The sequence below is a fragment of the Apodemus sylvaticus genome, chromosome 9 (assembly GCF_947179515.1).
Source record: "Apodemus sylvaticus chromosome 9, mApoSyl1.1, whole genome shotgun sequence".
In the NCBI taxonomy this organism is placed as follows: domain Eukaryota; kingdom Metazoa; phylum Chordata; class Mammalia; order Rodentia; family Muridae; genus Apodemus; species Apodemus sylvaticus.
In genome coordinates this window covers 68085320-68105448 of record NC_067480.1, presented here as the reverse complement: position 1 = coordinate 68105448, position 20129 = coordinate 68085320, and the positions used below count along the sequence as shown (strand labels likewise).

The 20129-nt window shown below is 37.2% G+C and overlaps 1 protein-coding gene across 1 annotated transcript in view; it reads left to right on the top strand.

Moving 5' to 3' along the window:
• Nucleotides 1–20129, top strand: part of Gulp1 (GULP PTB domain containing engulfment adaptor 1) — a 278714-nt gene that overhangs the window by 170710 nt on the left and 87875 nt on the right. The gene's annotated exons all lie outside the window — the stretch shown is intronic.

Here is a 20129-nt window from a genome sequence, read left to right as displayed (position 1 = left end):
AATATAAAATGTTCATTTTATATCCAAATTTCTTTGAAAAGTATACTCCATTTAGTTTCTCTGTAGTCATGTATTTCACTGAAGCTTTTTAATAAACATTAATTAGATTGTATTTAAATTATTTTGTAATGTCATTGCTCCTGGGAAATTAAACAACTTTAAAACTGTTTCCTTAAAGACATCTTAATATTATAGTACACAGACAACAAAAGCCGCTAATCCTGAAAAATAAGATACTATTTTAATATGTTATTGACAATAAAGAAAATAAGTTTCAGGTGGGTAGCTGTGCATGCCTTTAATCCCAGCAGAGACAGAGGAGGCATGTAGATATCTGAGTTTGCACCCAGCCTGGTCTATAGAGCAAGTTCCAGGACAACAGAGGCTACAGAGAAAAATACTCTCTTGAAAAAGCAATAATAAGTACAACAACAAAGGTGGGTATAGGGGATAAATAAAATGCAAACTATAAAAACATAAAATGCATTTTTGTGGATTACTGTATTTTTAGATTAAGAAGTATTAATACATATGCCATCATTTTAATGATTTGATCTACTGTCTGAAATTTTACTGAAAGGATATAATTTCTAAAATAGAACTTAAAGAGAAGTGACTTAAGACTTTGCAAAATCTGAACTAGTTTTCAAAAAATCTAAAATAAAATCTTGAAGAAATAACAACAAATGTTATTTTTGAGATTTTGAATATGAGGTTTTGGTAAGCTTCAACTGCTGAACTTTGAAGATAGCATGGAGGAAGTAGGAAACCTGTGCATTTTAGAATGTATAAAAGATCTAAGCAAGAAACTCCTCAGAATGTTTGCTCAACAGTCATATTTGTTAGGGTCAGAAAAAATGTGATTTCACAGAAAAAAATGCTCTATAAAATGTTCTATGCAACCGAAATATTTATGAATTTCCCAGTAAAATTGATATTGAGGTTGATTGCTACTGCTTACCATGAAAAGTTAATGAACCAAAAAACAGTTTTATTACCAATCATACCATACATTTACCATTAATGGCATGTGAGATATATATATATACATATATATATATGTATGTATATATATAGTGTGTGTGTGTATGTGGAGAGAGAGAGAGAGAGAGAGAGAGAGAGAGAGAGAGAGAGAGAGAGAGAGAGAGAGAGTGCTATTATTATTTTGGGTTGATAGTCATTGTACAATACTATCTTTTAGGCAGAACCAAGGGATATTTCACTTATTGTAATTAAAATTGATCACATTGAAACCCTTATTTGTCAAGTATTGGATGACTCTACTCTAGCTATAACTACCTTTCATTTTAGTACTACAGTGTTTATGGGACAATGGAGATCTGTATGTAGACAGTGTTAAGTTCTTTGTGCTGTACCAGACTCATAGCTAGAAAATAACTGATACTAAAGGAAAGCTATAGAACACTTTTCCACACAGAGGCCATAATTTGTAAGGTTTCATCAACAGTGCCTAATACACAAGCAATTTAATAAGGGAGAGACTGACTAGGTGTTATTACATGCATTCATAGAGTACTTGTTTTGTTCTTTATGCAGTACATTATGAAAAAACATGTTGCTTTTGTTTGTTGTAATTTGAAAGGATACATATCATATGTGCATCAAGTAGCATTACAGTGATGTGAAGAACATTCTGTTCCCTCCTTTGTAGCTCTTGGTCATCTTTGGACCAATTTTAAAGATGTACTCTCTTTTTGTTCAACTCTATGCCCTATGAAAACACAGCCTGTGTTCACAGGAAGTTGTTAAGTACAGCATAGAAAATTACAGACCATTACTTTTTTGCCACAGAGCATATTAAAGCTTATCATTAAATATACATTAGTGATAATATTCTGCAATGACACACCAATTTTTTTTTGAAAAACTTATGGTATTGGTCTGGTTTTCCATGGCTTCTGTTAGTAGAAATGTATATGATGGCTTTGTATACTGACCAGCAATATTATTATCAGCTTACAAGTTAGAAGACTGATGAAGTGGTGAAACACTGCATACTTTGTCTGTTGTCACAAAGACAATAATAAGATGGAGTCAGCTGGAAAGCTGAGGTCCTTTTGGCTTTAAAGTTCTGTGTTTTCAAAAAATGAATTTGATAATAGCAGGTTTTGAATTCATTATTTGAATGTCTGTTATGCATTGTTGACTAAGAAGGCTTTACTGAAAGTTGGTGTATTACAGAGCTTTGTAGATGTCTCCTATGTTTGTGGTATCTGCTAAGGAAGGACAATAGCCAGCCTAAAGGCCACAATATGTCTTCATTTTGTTTCTATTGCTGTGATCAAACACTGACCAAGACAACTTGGGAAGGAAAGGTTTTATTTGCCTAACAGGATACAGATTATCATCAAGGACAACCAAGACAGTAACACAAAAGCAAGAAACCACTAAAGGAATACTGGCTTGTTCCCTGTTCTCTGTATGCTTTCTTATACTACTTAGAACTACCTGCCTAGAGCTGGCACTGCCCACATTGGGGTGAACCCTCCCATTAGTCATTAATCAAGAAAATTTAACAGAGACATGTCCATAGGCTGATCTGTTAGAGGTGAATCTTCTAAGATACCCTTCCCAGGTTTATGTCAAGTTGACTAAAGCTTACCAGCACATATCATGTTCTTTGTCATTCACATGACACTTGTGAAAAGTTGTAGAGATTTAGAGGTCAGTCACCACTGGGAGATATAATTCCCAAAGTTAAGAAGAGACAGGATATCATTTCCATCCATCAGGTTTGACAGAGAATTTTTAGGGTAAGCAGTCAACAAGGTATGACTTATACAATGGATGTGATAAGAGCTGAACTCTAGACCAAATACTAAAAGTGATAAAACAATATATCAATGATTTCTCCACAAGGTTGGATCAATAGGACTGTGTTGGCTATTTTTATGTCAATTTGACAAAAGCTAGAGAATTTTTAAGAAGAGAGACATTCAGTTGAGGAAATGGTACCATAACTGGAATATAGGTAAGCTTACTGGGAATGTTCTTGATTTAATGAGTGGTGTAGGATTAACGACCCAATGTTGGACGGTGTCAATTCTAGTTAGTTGCCCTGAGTGTATAAGAAAGCAGAGTAAGCAGGCTAATAAGAATTCCTCTATGACTTCTGTTTCATTCCGGTCTTTGGGTTGCTGACTCAAGTTTCTGCCCTGACTTCCTTCAGTGATGTAATGTGGCCTGAAAGTTGTAAGGTTGGTTAAATCCTTTCCTCCCCAAGTTGTTTTGGTCAAGGTTTAAACAGCCATAGAAATGCTAAGAAAAGAGATGTACTAAAGCAAGAAAAGTAGGGAGAGAATGAATCTATATGATTGATCAACCAAAACAGTTTGCTGAAATTTGTACCAGGAGCTGAACCTGAAGACAACAAGTAGAATTCCCTTCTTTTGCAGGGAAATACCAATTTCATCTCTGTTCTGTTCCCAACACTTTTTAAACTGTTTGTATCAGGCCTACCCAGATAACCTAGAATAATTGACTTTCTCCAAGTATCCATTGATTGTAGGCATTAAGCACTCCTACAAAGTAATTCCAGCACAGTTTAGAGACTAGGATTTGACTAAATATTGCCACCATCACTTGATGAATTTGCACATAGGACTATTGGTCATAAGTCTACTGACAGACAAAACTAAAAAGGAAAGCTAAGAATACTTTGGACAAAAAAACACCTAGTTTAAGTCATACATTAGATGTCGAAGATTTTAATGATCTCTCTGATATGACATGAAAGTTGATCTTTATCACTAGAATGAAGATGTCATTAGAATTTTTAGGAATTTGTCAATGAGGATTGATAATAAGTTTACTGAATGGAGGGAAATACATATGTCATATAAATAAGATAAACATCACATAAATGCTGGATGCAACATAGGAACAATTTGTATATGGAGAACAGAAATATTCCTACTTTCAGGATGAAATTCATGAATTCATTGTTTTAAATTGCTGAGTAGTATTCCATTGTGTAAATATACCACATTTTCAGTATCTATTCCTCCATATCAGATTGAATAAGAGAGAAGATTGTTTGTTAGAAATTTGCCATCACTTCACTTTTGAATTATACTTATTTAAAATTAAGAAGATAAGATTAACAAAACTTTTTAGAATAATAGTTGTCCCCTGGAAAAATATGCGATGCAATTTAATTGAGATATCATCAAACTTTGATTCTTTTGCTTGAATATTGTTGTCCCTTTCTTTTCATTTTATGGAGTATAGTTTTTAAAATTTTGCCTTGATTTTTTTTGAGTCATTTTTTTATTTTCTATATTCTATGTTTACATTCCAAATGATTTTCCCTTTCCTCGTTCCCCCCTCCCCATAAGTTTCCTGAGCCCTCTTCTCTCCGCCCATCAAACCCCTCCTACTTTTCTGTCCTGGTACTCCCCTACAATGCTGGAACAAGTCTTTTCAGAATCCGGGACCTCTCCTTCCTTCTTGTTAGAAGTCATTTGATATGTGAATTGTGTCTTGGGTATTCAGAGTTTCTGAGTTAATATCCACTTATCAGTGACTGTATTCCATGTGTGTTCTTTTGTAACTGGCTTACCTCACTTAGGATGATATTTTCCAGATACAACCATTTGCCTAAGAATTTCATGAATTCATTGTATTTAATTGCTGAGTAGTATTCCATTGTGTAAATATACCACATATTCTGTATCTATTCCTCCATTGAGGGGCATCTGGGTTCTTTCCAGCTTCTGGCTATAATAAATAGGGCTGCTATGAACATAGTGGAGCATGTGTCCTTATTGCATGCTGGGGAATCCTCTGGGTATAAGCCCAGAAGTGGTATTGCAGAGTCCTTCAGAAGTGTTATGCCCAGTTTTCTGAGGAACAGCTAGACTGATTTCCAGAGTGGTTGTACCATCTTACATTCCCACCAGCAGTGGAGGAGTGTTCCTCTTTCTCCACATCCTCGCCAATACCTACTGTCTCCTGAGTTTTTAATCTTAGCCATTCTAACTGCTATAAGGTAAAATCTCAGGGTTGTTTTGATTTGCATTTCCCTAATGACTAATGATGTTGAACATTTTTTAAGGTGCTTCTCAGCCATTTGAAGTTCTTCATGTGAAAATTCTTTGTTTAGCTCTGTACCCCATTTTAATAGAGTTATTTGGCTCTAACTGTGGCTGGTGTCTAACTCCTTGAGTTCTTTGTATATATTGGATATTAGCCCTCTGTCAGATGTAGGGTTGGTGAAGATCCTTTCCCAATTTCTTGGTTGCCAATTTGTCCACTTGACAGTGTCCTTTGCCTTACAGAAACTTTGTAATTTTATGATGTCCCATGTGTCAATTCTTGATCTTAGAACATAAGCTATTGGTGTTCTATTCAGGAACTTTTCCCCTGTGCCCATGTCCTCAAGGGTCTTCCCCAGTTTCTTTTCTATTAGTTTCGTGTGTCTGGTTTTATGTGGAGGTCCTTGATCTACTTGGATTTAAGCTTAGTAGGAGATAAGAATGGATCAATTCACATTCTTCTGCAAGCTGACCTCCCGTTGAGCCAGCATCATTTGTTGAAAAAGCTATCTTTTTTCCCTGGATGGTTTCAGCTCCTTTGTCAAAGATCAAGTGACCATAGGTGTGTCATGCGTTCATTTCTGGGGCTTCAGTTCTATTCCATTGAGTTACCTGCCTGTCACTGTACCAATACCATGCAGTTTTTAACACTATTGCTCTGTAGTACTGCTTGAGGTCTAGTACACTGATTCCCCCTGGAAGTTCTTTTACTGTTGAGAATAGTTTGAGCTCTCCTGGGTTTTTTGTGATTCCAGATGAATTTGAGAATCGCTCTTTCCAACTCTGAAGAACTGAGTTGGGATTTTGATGGGGATGGTATTGAATCAGTAGATTGCTTTTGGTAAGATGGCTATTTTTACTATATTAATCCTGCCAATCCATGAGCATGCAAGATTTTTCCGTTTTCTGAGGTCTTCTTTGATTTCCTTCTTCAGAGACCTGAAGTTATTCTCATACAGATCTTTCACTTGTTTGGTTAGAGTCACCCCAAGATACTTTATATTGTTTTTGCTATAGTGAAGAGTGTCATTTCCCTAATTTCTTTCTCAGCCTGCTTATCCTTTGAGTATAGGAAGGCTACTAATTTGCTTGAGTTGATTTTATAACCAGCCACATTACTGAAGTTGCTTATGAGCTGTAGGTGTTCTCAGGTGGATTTTCTTTTTTTGGGTCACTTAAGTATACTATCATATCATCTGCAAATAGTGATAGTTTGACTTCTTCCTTTCCAATTTGTATTCCTTTGACCTCCTTATGTTGTCTAATTGCTCTAGCTAAAACTTCAAGAACTATATTAAAAAGATAAGGAGAGAGGGGGCAGTCTTGTCTAGTCCCTGATTTTAGTGGGATTGCTTCAAGTTTCTCTCCATTTAGTTTGATGTTGCCTACCCGTTTGCTATATATTGCTTTTACTATGTTTAGGTATGGGCTTTCAATTCCTGTTCTTTCCAAGACTTTTAGCATGAAAGGATGCTGAATTTTGTCAAAAGCTTTTTCAGAATCTAATGAAATGACCATGTGGTTTTTTTCTTTGAGTTTGATTATGTAGTGGATCCCATTGATGGATTTCTGTGTATTGAACCATCCCTGCATCCCTGGGATGAAGCCTACTTGATCATGGTGAATAATCTTTTTGATGTGTTATTGGATTTAGTTGGTAAGAATTTTATTTATTATTTTTGCGTCGATATTCATAAGGGATATTGGCCTGTAGTTCTCCTTCTTTGTTAGATTTTGTGTGGTTTTGAGATCAGCATAATTGTGGCTTCTTAGAACGAGTGGGGTAGTGTTCCTTCTCTTTCTATTTTGTGGAATAATTTGAAGAGTATTGGTGGTAAGTCTTAGAAGGTCTGATAGAATTCTACAGTAAAACCATCTGGTCCTATGCTTATTTTGGTTGGAAGACTTTTAATGACCCCTTTTATTTCTTTAGGGGTTATGGGATTGTTTAGTTGATCTATTTGATCCTGATTTAATTTTGGTATTTGATATCTGTCTAGGAAATTGTCCATTTCCTCCAGATTCTCCAGTTGTGTTGAATATAGACTTTTGTAGTAGGATCTGATGATTTTTTGAATTTCCTCATTTGCTGTTGTTATATCTCCCTTTTCATTTCTAATTTTGTTAATCTGGATACTGTCTCTGTGCCCTTTGGTTATTCTGGCTAAGGGTTTATCTATCTTGTTGATTTTTTTCAAAGAACCAGCTCCTGGTTTTGTTGATTCTTTGTATGGTTCTCTTTGTTTCTATTTGATTGATTTCAGCCCTGAGTTTGATGATTTCCTGTCTTCTTCTCCTCCTGGGTGAATTAGCTTTTTTTTGTTCCAGGGCTTTCAGTTGTTCTGTTAATCTTCTAGTGTATGCTCTCTCCTTTCTCTTTTTGGAGGCACTCGGGGCTATGAGTTTTCCTCTTAGCACTGCTTTCATTGTGTCCCATAGATTTGGGTATGCTGTGTCTTCATTTTCGTTAAATTCTGAAAAGTCTTTGATTTCTTTATTTCTTCTTTAGCCAAGGTATCATTGAGTAGAGTGTTCTTCACCCCCCATGTGTATGTGGGCTTTCTGATCATTTTTGCTTGTTTGTTTGTTTGGTTGTTTTTTTTTTTTTTTTGATATTGAATACCACTTTTCTTCCGTAGTGATCTGAGAGGAGGCATGGGATTATTTCGATCTTCTGATATTTGTTGAGGCCTGTTTTGTGACCAATTATAGGGTCTATTTTGGAGAAGGTACCATGAGGTGCTGAGAAAAAGGTATATTCTTTTGCTTTAGGATGAAATGTTTTCTCTCTATATATATCCGTTAAATCCTATTGGTCCAATGCTTCCATTAGTTTCACTGTGTCCCTGTTTAGTTTCTGTTTCTTGATCTGATCATTGAAGAGAGTGAAGTGTTGAAGTCGCCCACAATTATTGTGTTAGGTGCAATGTGTGCTTTGAGCTTTAGTAAAGTTTCTTTTACAAATGAGGGTGCCCTTGCATTTGGAGCATATATGTTCAGAATGGAGAGTTCTTCTTGGTGGATTTTTCCTTTGACCAGTAAGAAGTGACTTTCATGTCTCTTTTGATGACTTTAGGTTGATCTGCTATTAGAATTGCTACTCTGACTTATTTCTTGAGACCATTTGCTTGTAAAATTGTTTTCCAGGCTTTTACTCTGAGGTAGTGTTTGTCTTTGGCCCTGAGGTGTGTTTTCTGTAAGCAGAAAAATGTAGGGTCCTGTTTTTGTATCCAGTCTGTTGGTCTACGTTATTTTATTGGGGAATTGAGTCCATTGATGTTAAGAGATATTAAGTAGTAGTGATTATTACTTCCTGTTATTTTTGATGTTATTTTTATACTTGGGTGGTTATCTTCTTTTGGGCTTGATGAAAGAAGTTTACTATCTTGCTTTTTCCAGGGTGTAGTTTCCGTCCTTGTATTTGTGTTTTCCCCCTATTATCCTTTGTACAGCTGGGTTTGTGGAAAGATATTGTGTAAATTTGGTTTTGTCATGGAATATCTTGGTTTTTCCATCTATGATGATTAAGAGTTTAGCTGGGTATAGTAATCTTGGCTGGCATTTGTGTTCTCTTAGAGTTTGCATGAGATCTGCCCAGGATCTTCTATCTTTCATGATCTCTGGTGAGAAGTCTCGTGTAATTCTAATCGGCCTTCCTTTATATGTTACTTGGCCTTTTTTTCTTACTGCTCTTAATATTTTTTCGTTGTTTAGTACATTTGGGGTTTTGCTTATGTGACGGAAGTTATTTCTGTTCTGGTCCAGTCTGTTTGGAGTTCTGTAGGGTTCTCGTATGTTCATGGGCATCTCTCTCTTTAGGTTAGGGAAGTTTTCTTCCATAATTTTGTTGAAGATATTTGCTGGCCCTTTTAGTTGTAAATCTTCACTCTCATCTATGCCTATAATCCTTACATTTGGTCTTCTCATTGTGTCCTGGATTTCCTGGATGTTTTGGGTTACAAGCTTTTTTTCATTTTTCATTTTCTTTGACTGTTGAGTCAATGGTTTCTATGGTATCTTCTGCATCTGAGAGTCTTTCTTCCATTTCTTGTATTCTGTTGTTGATATTTGTGTCTATGGCCCCTGATTTCTTCCCAAGGTTTTTTTTTTCTTTTCTTTTTTTCACGATGTATGAAACGAAATGGATACTTTTGTTATGAGTATCCATTTGGTTACATTTTTGACTGTACTTTTTTTTAAGCTTTTTTTTTATTCGATATATTTTTTATTTACATTTCAAATGGTTTCCCTTTTTCAACCCCCCCAATCCCCGAAAGTCCCGTAAGCCCCCTTCTCTCCCCCATCCTCCCACCCACTCCTTCCCACTTCCCCATTGTGGTTTTGCTGAATACTGCTTCACTGAGTCTTTCCAGAATAAGGGGCCACTCCTCCTTTCTTCTTGTACCTCATTTGATGTGTGGATTATGTTTTGGGTATTCCAGTTTTCTAGGTTAATATCCACTTATTAGTGAGTGCATACCATGATTCACCTTTTGAGTCTGGGTCACCACACTTAGTATGATGTTATCTAGCTCCATCCATTTGCCAAGAATTTCATGAATTCATTGTTTCTAATGGCTGAATAGTACTCCATTGTGTAGATATACTACATTTTTTGCATCCACTCTTCTGTTGAGGCATACCTGGGTTCTTTCTAGCTTCTGGCAATTATGAATAGGGCTGCTATGAACATAGTGGAACATGTATCCTTATTACATGCTGGGGAATCTTTCGGGTATATGCACAGGAGTGGTATAGCAGGATCTTCTGGAAGTGAGGTGCCCAGTTTTCGGGGGAACTGCCAGATTGATTTCCAGAGTGGTTGTACCAATTTGCAGCCCCACCAGCAGTGGAGGAGTGTTCCTCTTTCTCCACACCCTCTCCAACATCTGCTGTCACCTGAAATTTTAATCTTAGCCATTCTGACTGGTATAAGGTGAAATCTCAGGGTTGTTTGATTTGCATTTCCCTAATGACTAATTAAGTTGAGCATTTTTTAAGATGCTTCTCTGCCATCCGAAGTTCTTCAGGTGAGAATTCTTTCTTTAACTCTGTATCCCACTTTTTAATAGGGTTGTTTGGTTTTCTGGAGTCTAACTTCTTGAGTTCTTTATATATATTCGATATTAGCCCTCTATCGGATGTAGGATTGGTGAAGATCTTTTCCCAATTTCTGGTTCCCGATTTGTCCTCTTGATGGTGTCCTTTGCTTTACAGAAACTTTGTAATTTTATGAGGTCCCATTTGTCAATTCTTGCTCTTAAAGCATACACTATTGGTGTTCTGTTCAGAAACTTTCTCCCTGTACCGATGTTCTCAAGGGTCTTCCCCAGTTTCTTTTCTATTAGCTTCAGAGTGTCTGGCTTTATGTGGAGGTCCTTGATCCATTTGGATTTGAGCTTAGTACAAGGAGACAAGAGTGGATCAATTCGCATTCTTCTGCATGCTGACCTCCAGTTGAACCAGCACCATTTGTTGAAAAGGCTATCTTTTTTCCATTGGATGTTGTCAGCCTCTTTGTCGAGGATCAAGTGGCCATAGGTGTGTGGGTTCATTTCTGGATCTTCAGTCCTGTTCCATTGATCCTCCTGCCTGTCACTGTACCAATACCATGCAGTTTTTAACACTATTGCTCTGTAGTATTGCTTGAGGTCAGGGATACTGATTCCCCCAGACCATCTTTTGCTGCTGAGAATAGTTTTAGCTATCCTGGGTTTTTTGTTATTCCAGATGAATTTGATAATTGCTCTTTCTAACTCTGTGAAGAATTGAATTGGGATTTTGATGGGTATTGCATTGAATCTGTATATTGCTTTTGGCAAAATGGCCATTTTAACTATATTGATTCTACCGATCCATGAGCATGGGAGGTTTTCCCATTTTTTGAGGTCTTCTTCCATTTCCTTCTTTAGAGTCTTGAAGTTCTTGTCATATAGATCTTTCACATGTTTGGTAAGAGTCATCCCAAGATACTTTATACTGTTTGTGGCTATTGTGAAGGGGGTCATTTCCCTAATTTCTTTCTCAGCCTGCTTATCCTTTGAGTATAGGAAGGCCACTGATTTATTTGAGTTGATTTTATAACCTGCCACTTTGCTGAAGTTGTTTATCAGCTGTAGGAGTTCTCTAGTGGAGTTTTTTGGGTCATTTAGGTAGACTATCATGTCATCTGCAAATAATGATACTTTGACTTCTTCCTTTCCAATTTGTATCCCTTTGACCTCCTTATGTCGTCGAATTGCCCGAGCTAGTACCTCAAGTACAATATTGAAAAGATAAGGAAAAAGGGGGCAGCCCTGTCTAGTCCCTGATTTTAGTGGGATTGCTTCAAGTTTCTCTCCATATAGTTGGATGCTGGCTACCGGTTTGCTGTATATTGCTTTAACGATGTTTAGGTATGGGCCTTGAATTCCTCTTCTTTCCAAGACTTTAAGCATGAAAGGATGCTGAATTTTGTCAAATGTTTTTTCAACATCCAATGAAATGACCATGTGGTTTTTTTCTTTGAGTTTGTTTATGTAGTGGATTGCATTGATGGATTTCCGTATATTGAACCAACCCTGCATTCCCAGGATAAAGTCTACTTGATCATGGTGGACGATTGTTTTGATGTGTTCTTGGATTCGGTTGGCAAGAATTTTATTGAGTATTTTTGCATCGATGTTCATAAGGGAAATTGGTCTGAAGTTCTCTTTCTTTGTTGGATCTTTGTGTGGTTTTGGTATCAGCGTAATTGTGGCTTCGTAGAAGGAATTGGGTAGTGTTCCTTCTGCTTCTATTTTGTGGAATAGTTTGAAGAGTATTGGTGTTAACTCTTCTTTGAAGGTCTGGTAGAATTCTGCACTGAAACCATCTGGTCCTGTGCTTTTTTTGGTTGGAAGACTTTCTATGACTCCCTCTATTTCTTTAGGCGTTATGGGACTGTTCAGATGATCTATTTGGTCCTGATTGAATTTTGGTATTTGGTATCTGTCAAGGAAATTGTCCATTTCCTCCAGATTCTCCAGTTGTGTTGAGTACAGGCTCTTGTAGTAGGATCTGATGATTTTTTGGATTTCCTCAGTTTCCGTTGTTATATCTCCCTTTTCATTTCTAAGTTTGTTAATTTGGATACTTTCTCTGTGCCCTTTGGTCAGTCTGGATAAGGGTTTATCTATCTTATTCATTTTCTCAAAGAACCAGCTCCTGGTTTTGTTGATTCTTTGTATGGTTCTCTTTGTTTCTATTTGATTGATTTCGGCCCTGAGTTTGATGATTTCCTGCCTTCTACTCCTCCTGGGTGAAATAGCTTCTTTTTGTTCCAGGGCTTTCAGGTGAGTCATTAAGCTGGTAATGTATGCTCTCTCCATTTTCTTTTTGGAGGCACTCAGGGCTATGAGATTTCCTCTTAGCACTGCTTTCATTGTGTCCCATAGATTTGGGTATGTTGTGTCTTCATTTTCATTGTGTTCTAAAAAGTCTTTAATTTCTTTCTTTATTTCTTCCTTGACCAAGGTATCATTGAGTAGAATATTGTTCAGTTTCCACGTGTATGTGGGTTTTCTGTTGTTTTAGTTGCTATTGAAGACCACTTTTACTCCATAGTGATCTGATAGGAGGCATGGGATTAGTTTGATCTTCTTATATTTGTTGAGGTCTGTCTTGTGACCAATTATATGGTCGATTTTGAAGAAGGTACCATGAGGTGCTGAGAAAAGGGTATATTCTTTTGCTTTAGGATGGAATGTTCTATATATATCTGTTAAATCTAATTGGTCCAAAGCTTCAATTAGTTTCATTGTGTCCCTGTTTAGTTTCTGTTTTCCCATTGAGGAAAGTACAGTGTTGAAGTCACCCACAAGTATTGTGTTAGGTGCAATGTGTGCTTTGAGTTTTAATAAAGTTTCTTTTACAAAAGAGGGTGCCCTTGCATTTGGAGTATAGATGTTCAGGATTGAGAATTCTTCTTGTTGTATTTTTCCTTTGACCAGCAAGAAGTGTCCCTCAGAGTCTCTTTTGATGACTTTGGGTTGAAAGTCAATTTTATCTGATATTAAAATGGCTACTCCAGCTTGTTTCCTGAGACCATTTGCTTGTAAAATTGTCTTCCAGCCTTTTACTCTAAGGTAGTGTTTGTCTTTGACCCTGAGGTGTGTTTCCTGTATGCAGCAAAATGTAGGGTCCTGTTTACATATACAGTCAGTTAGTCTATGTCTTTTTATTGAGGCATTGAGTCCATTGATGTTAAGAGATATTAAGGAATAGTGATTGTTACTTCCTGTCATTTTTGACGTTATTTTTTAAATTTGATTGGTTAACTTCTTTTGGGTTTGATGAGAGGTTACTATCTTGCTTTTTCCAGGATGAAGTTTCCCTCCTTGTATTGGTGTTGCCCTCCTATTACCCTTTGTAGGGCTGGGTTTGTGGATAGATATTGGGTAAACTTGGTTTTGTCATGGAATATCTTATTTTCTCCATCTATGGTGATTGAGAGTTTTGCTGGATATAGTAGTTTTGGCTGGCATTTGTGTTCTCTTAGAGTCTGCATGAGATCTGCCCAGGATCTTCTAGCCTTCATAGTCTCAGGTGAAAAGTCTGCTGTGATTCTGATAGGTCTTTCTTTATATGTTACTTGGCCTTTTTCTCTTACTGCCTTTAATATTCTTTCTTTGTTTAGTACATTTAGTGTTTTGATTATTATGTGACGGGAAGTATTTCTGTTCTGTTCCAGTCTGTTTGGAGTTCTGTAGGCTTCTTGTATATTCATGGGCATCTCTCTCTTTAGGTTAGGGAAGTTTTCTTCCATAATTTTATTGAAGATATTTGCTGGCCCTTTAAGTTATAAATCTTCACTCTCATCTATGCCTATAATCCTTAGGTTTGGTCTTCTCATTGTGTCCTGGATTTCCTGGATATTTTGGGTTACAAGCTTTTTGCATTTTGCATTTTCTTTAACTGTTGAGTCCATGGTTTCTATGGTATCTTCAGCATCTGAGATTCTTTCTTATATCTCTTGTATTCTGTTGGTGATATTTGCATCTATGTCCCCTGATTTCTTCCCAAGGCTTTCTATCTCCAACGTTGTCTCCCTTTGAGTTTTCTTAGTTGTTTCTACTTCTGATTTTAGATCCTGGATGGTTTTGCTTAGCTCCTTCACTTGCTTGTTTGTGTTTTCCTGTAATTCTTTAAGAGGTTTTTGTTTTTCCTCTTTCATGACCTCAGCCTGTTGACCAAAGTTCTCCTGTATCTCTTTAAGTGGTTTTGCGTTTCCTCATTATTGGCTTTTGTATTCTCCTGGATTTCTTTCAATGATTTTTGTGTTTCCCTTGCAAGGGCTTCTAACTTTTGATCCATTTTCTCCTGAATTTCTTTAAGTATGTCCTTCATGTGTTCCTGTACCAGCATCATGACCAGTGATTTTAAATCCACATCTTGTTTTACTGGTGTGATGGGGTATCCAGGACATGCTGGTAAAGGAGAATTGGGTTCAGATGTTGCCATATTGCTTTGATTTCTGTTAGTGACATTCCTGCATTTGCCTTTTGCCATCTAGTTCTCACTGGTGTTAGTTGGTCTTGTCAATGCTGGACTCACCAGTGCAAGCTGCCCCTTCCCAGGTGGCCTCTGGTGCACAGCTTACCTCCTGCACTGCCTGGACTCAAGGTGCTGTTGCCCAGGCTGTTCAGATCCCGAAGCAGACACCTGAAGGCTCCTGCTGGTGCCCGCTGGATTCACTGGAGCACACTGACTTCTCTCCGCTCGCCGCCCGGAAGCCCCTCTTGCCTCTTGCAGGGCCTGGAGATGTGGTGTTGCCCCCCAGGCTGATCTGGATCCGGAAGCGGAGAGATCTGAGTGCTACTGCCAGAGGCCTCAGGACTGGAACCTAAGCTCAGTGCCACAGGAGCAAGCTGTGCTGTGAGCTCCCAGACTGCCTCTGGGTGCACACCAGGTCTCCTGCCCTTCCTGGAGACCAAGTGCTGTGGCCCAGGCTGTTCATATCCCAAAGCAGGCACCTGAAGGCTCTTGCTGGGGCCCACTGGATTCACTGGAGCACACCGACTTCTCCCCGCTGGCTGCCTGGAAGCCCCCCTTCCCAAGGTTTTTTATCTCCATATTTGTCACTCTTTGTGATTTCTTAGTTCTTTCTCCTTATGTTTTTAGGTCCTGGATTATTTTGCTCAGTTCCTTCACTTGTTTGTTTGTGTTTTCCTGTAATTCTTTAAGAGATTTTTGTGTTTCCTCTTTCATGACTTCTGCTTGTTGACTTAATGTCTCCTGCATTTCTTTAAGTGGTTTTTGCATTTCCACTTTATTGGCTTCTGTCTGTTGACCCATATTCTCCTGAATTTCTTCAAGTGATTTTTTTGTTTCCATTGTAAGGTCTTCTAACTTATTCATGTTCCCTTGTACTTCTTTAAGAGATTTATTTATGTTTTTCTTGTGTTCCTCTAACAGCATCATGACCAGTGATTTTAAATCCAAATCTTGTTTTTCTTGTGTGTTGGGATATCCAGGACTTGCTGTCATTGGAGAATTGGATTCACATGCTGTCATATTGCCTTGATTTCTGTTAGTAACATTCCTGAGTTTGCCTTTTGCCATCTCGTTATCTCTGGTGTTATTCCTGTTGTCACTGGTTGATGCTTGAACCTCCTGTGGGCCTGGTTGGGCTGCTTGTGCCAAGATGGTGGCTGGTGACCTCAGACCATGGGGCTTCATCTAACTGCAGGGCTTCCTGCAGGTCAGATGCTCCCAGCAGGATATGTGCCTAGGCAGCTGTAGAGCTGCCTGGCTCCCTGGTGTGGAAGGAACCCAGGCAGGCTGTGTCCTAGGGAATCCTTCACTCTGGTGCCCTCTGAGTACCTGGTTGAGCTGCCTGTGCCTGGATGGTGGGTGGTAACATTGGACCACAGGGCAGGGGTCTTCTTCTAACTGCAGGACTCCCTGCTGGTCATGTGCTTCCTTGGCTGAGCCTGTTGAGCTGCCTGTGCCCGGATTGTGGCTCTGCCTTTATCTTTATATTGAAACCATGCTGAATATATATATATATATATATATATGCACGCACACATGGGGATATAGAATGTTAGGTTTAGTGAGTATCAGTCTATGTAAGGTTCATTAGTTTTGATTTTTTTTTTTATGTGTGGTGACATTAGTGCTAGTTTCCTGGGAATTTATCATATATTCTTCTGTACTCTGTAACCATGATTTTAGTTTATAGCATATAACTAAAGAAGGAGAATGTGTTGTGAAATCAGTGTATTAGGAATCATTGAAAGCCTTCCTTTCTTGCAATCTCATCAGCAGTGGAGGAGTGAGTGTTCCTCTTTCTCCACATCCTCGCCAATACCTGCTGTCTCCTGAGTTTTTAACCTTACCCATTCTGATTGGTGTGAGGTGAAATCTTAGGGTTGTTTTGTTTTGCATTTCCCTAATGACTAATGATGATGAGCATTTCTTAAGGTGTTTCTCAGCCATCTGAATTTCTTCAGGTGTAAATTCTTTGTTTAGATCTGCACCTCATTTTTAATAGGGTTATTTGGTTCCCTGGGGTCTAACTTCTTGAGTTCCTTGTATATATTGGATATTAGCCCTCTATCAGATGTAGGGTTGGTGAAGATCATTTCCCAGTATGTTGGTTGCCGTTTTGTCCTTTTGACAGTGTCCTTTGCACTCTCGAAATCAGTCTGGCGGTTCCTCAGAAAACTGACCGTGGCACTACCGGAGGACCCTAGTATACCACTCCTGGGCTTATTCCCAGAGGATTCTCTGGCATGCAGTAAGGACACATGCTCCACTATGTTCATAGCAGTCTTATTTATAATAGCCAGAAGCTGGAAAGAACCCAGATGTCCCTCAATGGAGGAATGGATACAGAAAATGTGGTATATTTACACAATGGAATACTACTCAGCAATTAAAAACAATGAATTCATGAAATTTGTAGGAAAATGGTTGGAACTGGAAGATATCATCCTAAGTGAGGTAACCCAATCACAAAAGAATATGCATGGAATGCAATTACTGATAAGTGGATATTAACTAGCCCAGAAGCTCTGAATACCCAAGATACAAGTAGCATATCAAATTATTCCCATGAAGAAGTAAGGAGAGGGCCCTGATCCTGGAAAGGCCTGATCCAGCATTGTAGGGGAGTACCAGGACAGAGAAAAAGGAGGGAGGTGATTGGAGTATGGGTGTAGAGAAGGTTTATGGGACATATGGAGAGGGGGAAACTGGGAAAGGGGAAAGCGGTTTGGAATGCAAGCAAAGAATTTAGAAAAGAAAAAAAAAGAACAAAAGAAAGCCTTCCTTTACAGTCAGAATAAAATATAAAAGGAAAGAAACTCTCAGAATGTATGTGGCCAATATGTATTTGCTCTGCATATTAATGGTCTACAGTCAAAGAATTTATAAGTCACTACTTTTCTACTGCAACCTGTAACCTGCTTTTGAACAAATGAGAAAACCATATTTAACTAATTTAAAGTTGAAAAACTGCCTATTTAAGCGATTGCCAATTTTGAAGGCAACTTCTGTTTCTACAGTGTTAGCTAACTTGAAACTACAGAGAGCTACAGGCTGACTGTCTCTGCTTCCTAGGTATGGTATTAAAGGTATGTGCTGTTATAACCAGGTGCTGGTACACGTACAGTAGAAGAGATGGTTAACAAGTTTAGTCACATGCCCCTTTGAATATAACCTCTTACCATAAATCTTCACATATTCATGGACCTACTGAGTGGTGAAAAATGTACTAAACACTGAAGGGAAGCAGTAAGATCTTACCTACTTGTATTGTTTTGTCATTTCTTTCTTCCTGGCTCCCTTTCTTCTACCTCCTTTTCTCTCTATTGTTGTTTTCTGAGCTACGTTCTAATTCTTACTGTGCTAGACTCAAAAACTTGTAGCCCTGGTTTTAGGCTATTTAGTGCTTGAGATTACAAGTGTGCCTAATTTTTCTAATTAATAAACTTTTGATTAGAATTGACCATAAGGAGCCAAAATATGTTCACTGAGTTCAGGCCAGGTGTAATTGCTACTTGAATCATACTATAGGCTGGAGAAGTGCTGCAGAGTTAAAATTTATTTTGAAAATAAGGCTGACAGAATCTAAAGATGGATTTTATATTCAAACCCCCATTGCTATAATTAGAACATTAAAGCAAAAACTTTCAAAGATATCACCCGTCAGGAAGCTGCATTTTCATGCCCTCCCACTTCTGACAGGAATGCTAAGATGTCTGTTCTATAAAGGTGAAATCCTGACAGATTTTTTATTTCAATCAGTTTATTATTCTATTCATGTAAAAGTGATTGTCTAGATGAAGACTTTTGTTGACTTCAAAGATGAAGACAATTGTTTCATACAGAACATTTATTAAATATTTTATTTTAAAATGTATAACTCTTCTAGAAGGTTGATTTCTTGATCCTTTGATGAAATGTTTAGATTTAGGATATGATAAAAGGGGACTGGAGTTATAGTTTAGTAGCAAAACGCTTCCATAATGTATGTGAATCCTTAGATTCATTCCTGGTGAATTATATACACATGTCTTCATATATAGAACATGTGCAAATTATATATATAACACAAGTAATATTTCATAGAATATAATGTAATATAATATATGAAGCAATGAATTCTTAAGGACAGTGCCAGATTATGTGATGTTTTAGGCATTTTTGTTGTTGTTTTTGCAGGCTCTGAAAATGAGCAGACTCAAACAGAAACACAGACTTTGATCCTAAAACTTGGAACTTTTTGATGAAAGAGAACAGTTAGAAAAAGAATAAAGAATTCTGGATGAGTACTATATAGGTGATGAGAAACACTGTGAAAATCAGATGTCAAAGAAAGATTTAACAATGGGATTACATCAGATGCCAGTGTTTTCTAGTGATGTTGGCTTTTCCTACAGGAAAAAAATGAAATATGTGCCGTTCCCCTCTATGATTGCTGGGTGACTTCTAGCTAGCCTTTTCTTCTCACAATCAGATCTCAAAATATTTATGATCAATAAACTTGTATTTGGCTTCAAAGACAAGTGTAAATGAGCATAGAACAAAACAAAATCAATAATATATACACACACACATGCAAAAAAACAAACATTAAATGTGTTTAAAAATGGGGGGGAAAGGACAGCAGATTAGATATGTCAGTGAGATGGTAGAGCTTTAAGTTTTCTATTTGCCTAAAAATATCATACCTTGGCTCCTACTGTTTGAAACTTTCAAATAAATCAATTCAATAGGATTTAGAACAGGAAAAATTAAATCCTAAGTAAAGAAGGGATTCCTTAGCATCCCACAAGAACAAGACCTTGACCCCAAACTCTACTGCTACATTTTGTAGTGGCACTTAATGTATACTGTTTCAGTGATTGGAACAGTTACTTTTCAAACTATCTTGATTGAATTTTCACTGTGTAAATTCAAATAAAATTGATGTAGTTTTTCTCTTTACTTTTTCGTTTTCATCTTTTGAAGAGGTTCCTAATTACATGGACCTCCATTGTTAATTATAGGATTCAAACATTCATGAATAAGGAGTGTATAATTCTATGTATCATCTATCTATGTTCTATCTATCTATCTATCTATCTATCTATCTATCTATCTATCTATCTATCATATATTTGTCTATATATATGTCTATTTTCTTTGTGTGTGTATACACACACACACACACACACACACACATATATATATGCACACACACATATACATACATATATATATAAATATAAAATAGAGAAACATAATCCAACTCTGTTAGTCCTCTAAAAGCAACAGAAACGTTATATTTCTTCAATACATTTCTGAAACATGTAATATATTTTTGAACACACACACACACAAAATGGTACAGAATGGAAAATTTTTAAGACATTTAGTGTACTTGTATAATCCCATAAATATAACAATTTGCTAATTTTCTTAGTTGTGGTACAGGGAGAATGTAAAAAAATATGTATAAAAATTAGGATGCAAGGCTCAGAGGTATATTTTCTAATCCATTTCACTTATTCAACTATATTTTTATTATAATTTGGGAAGAGATTAAAATCAGCTCTCTGTAAA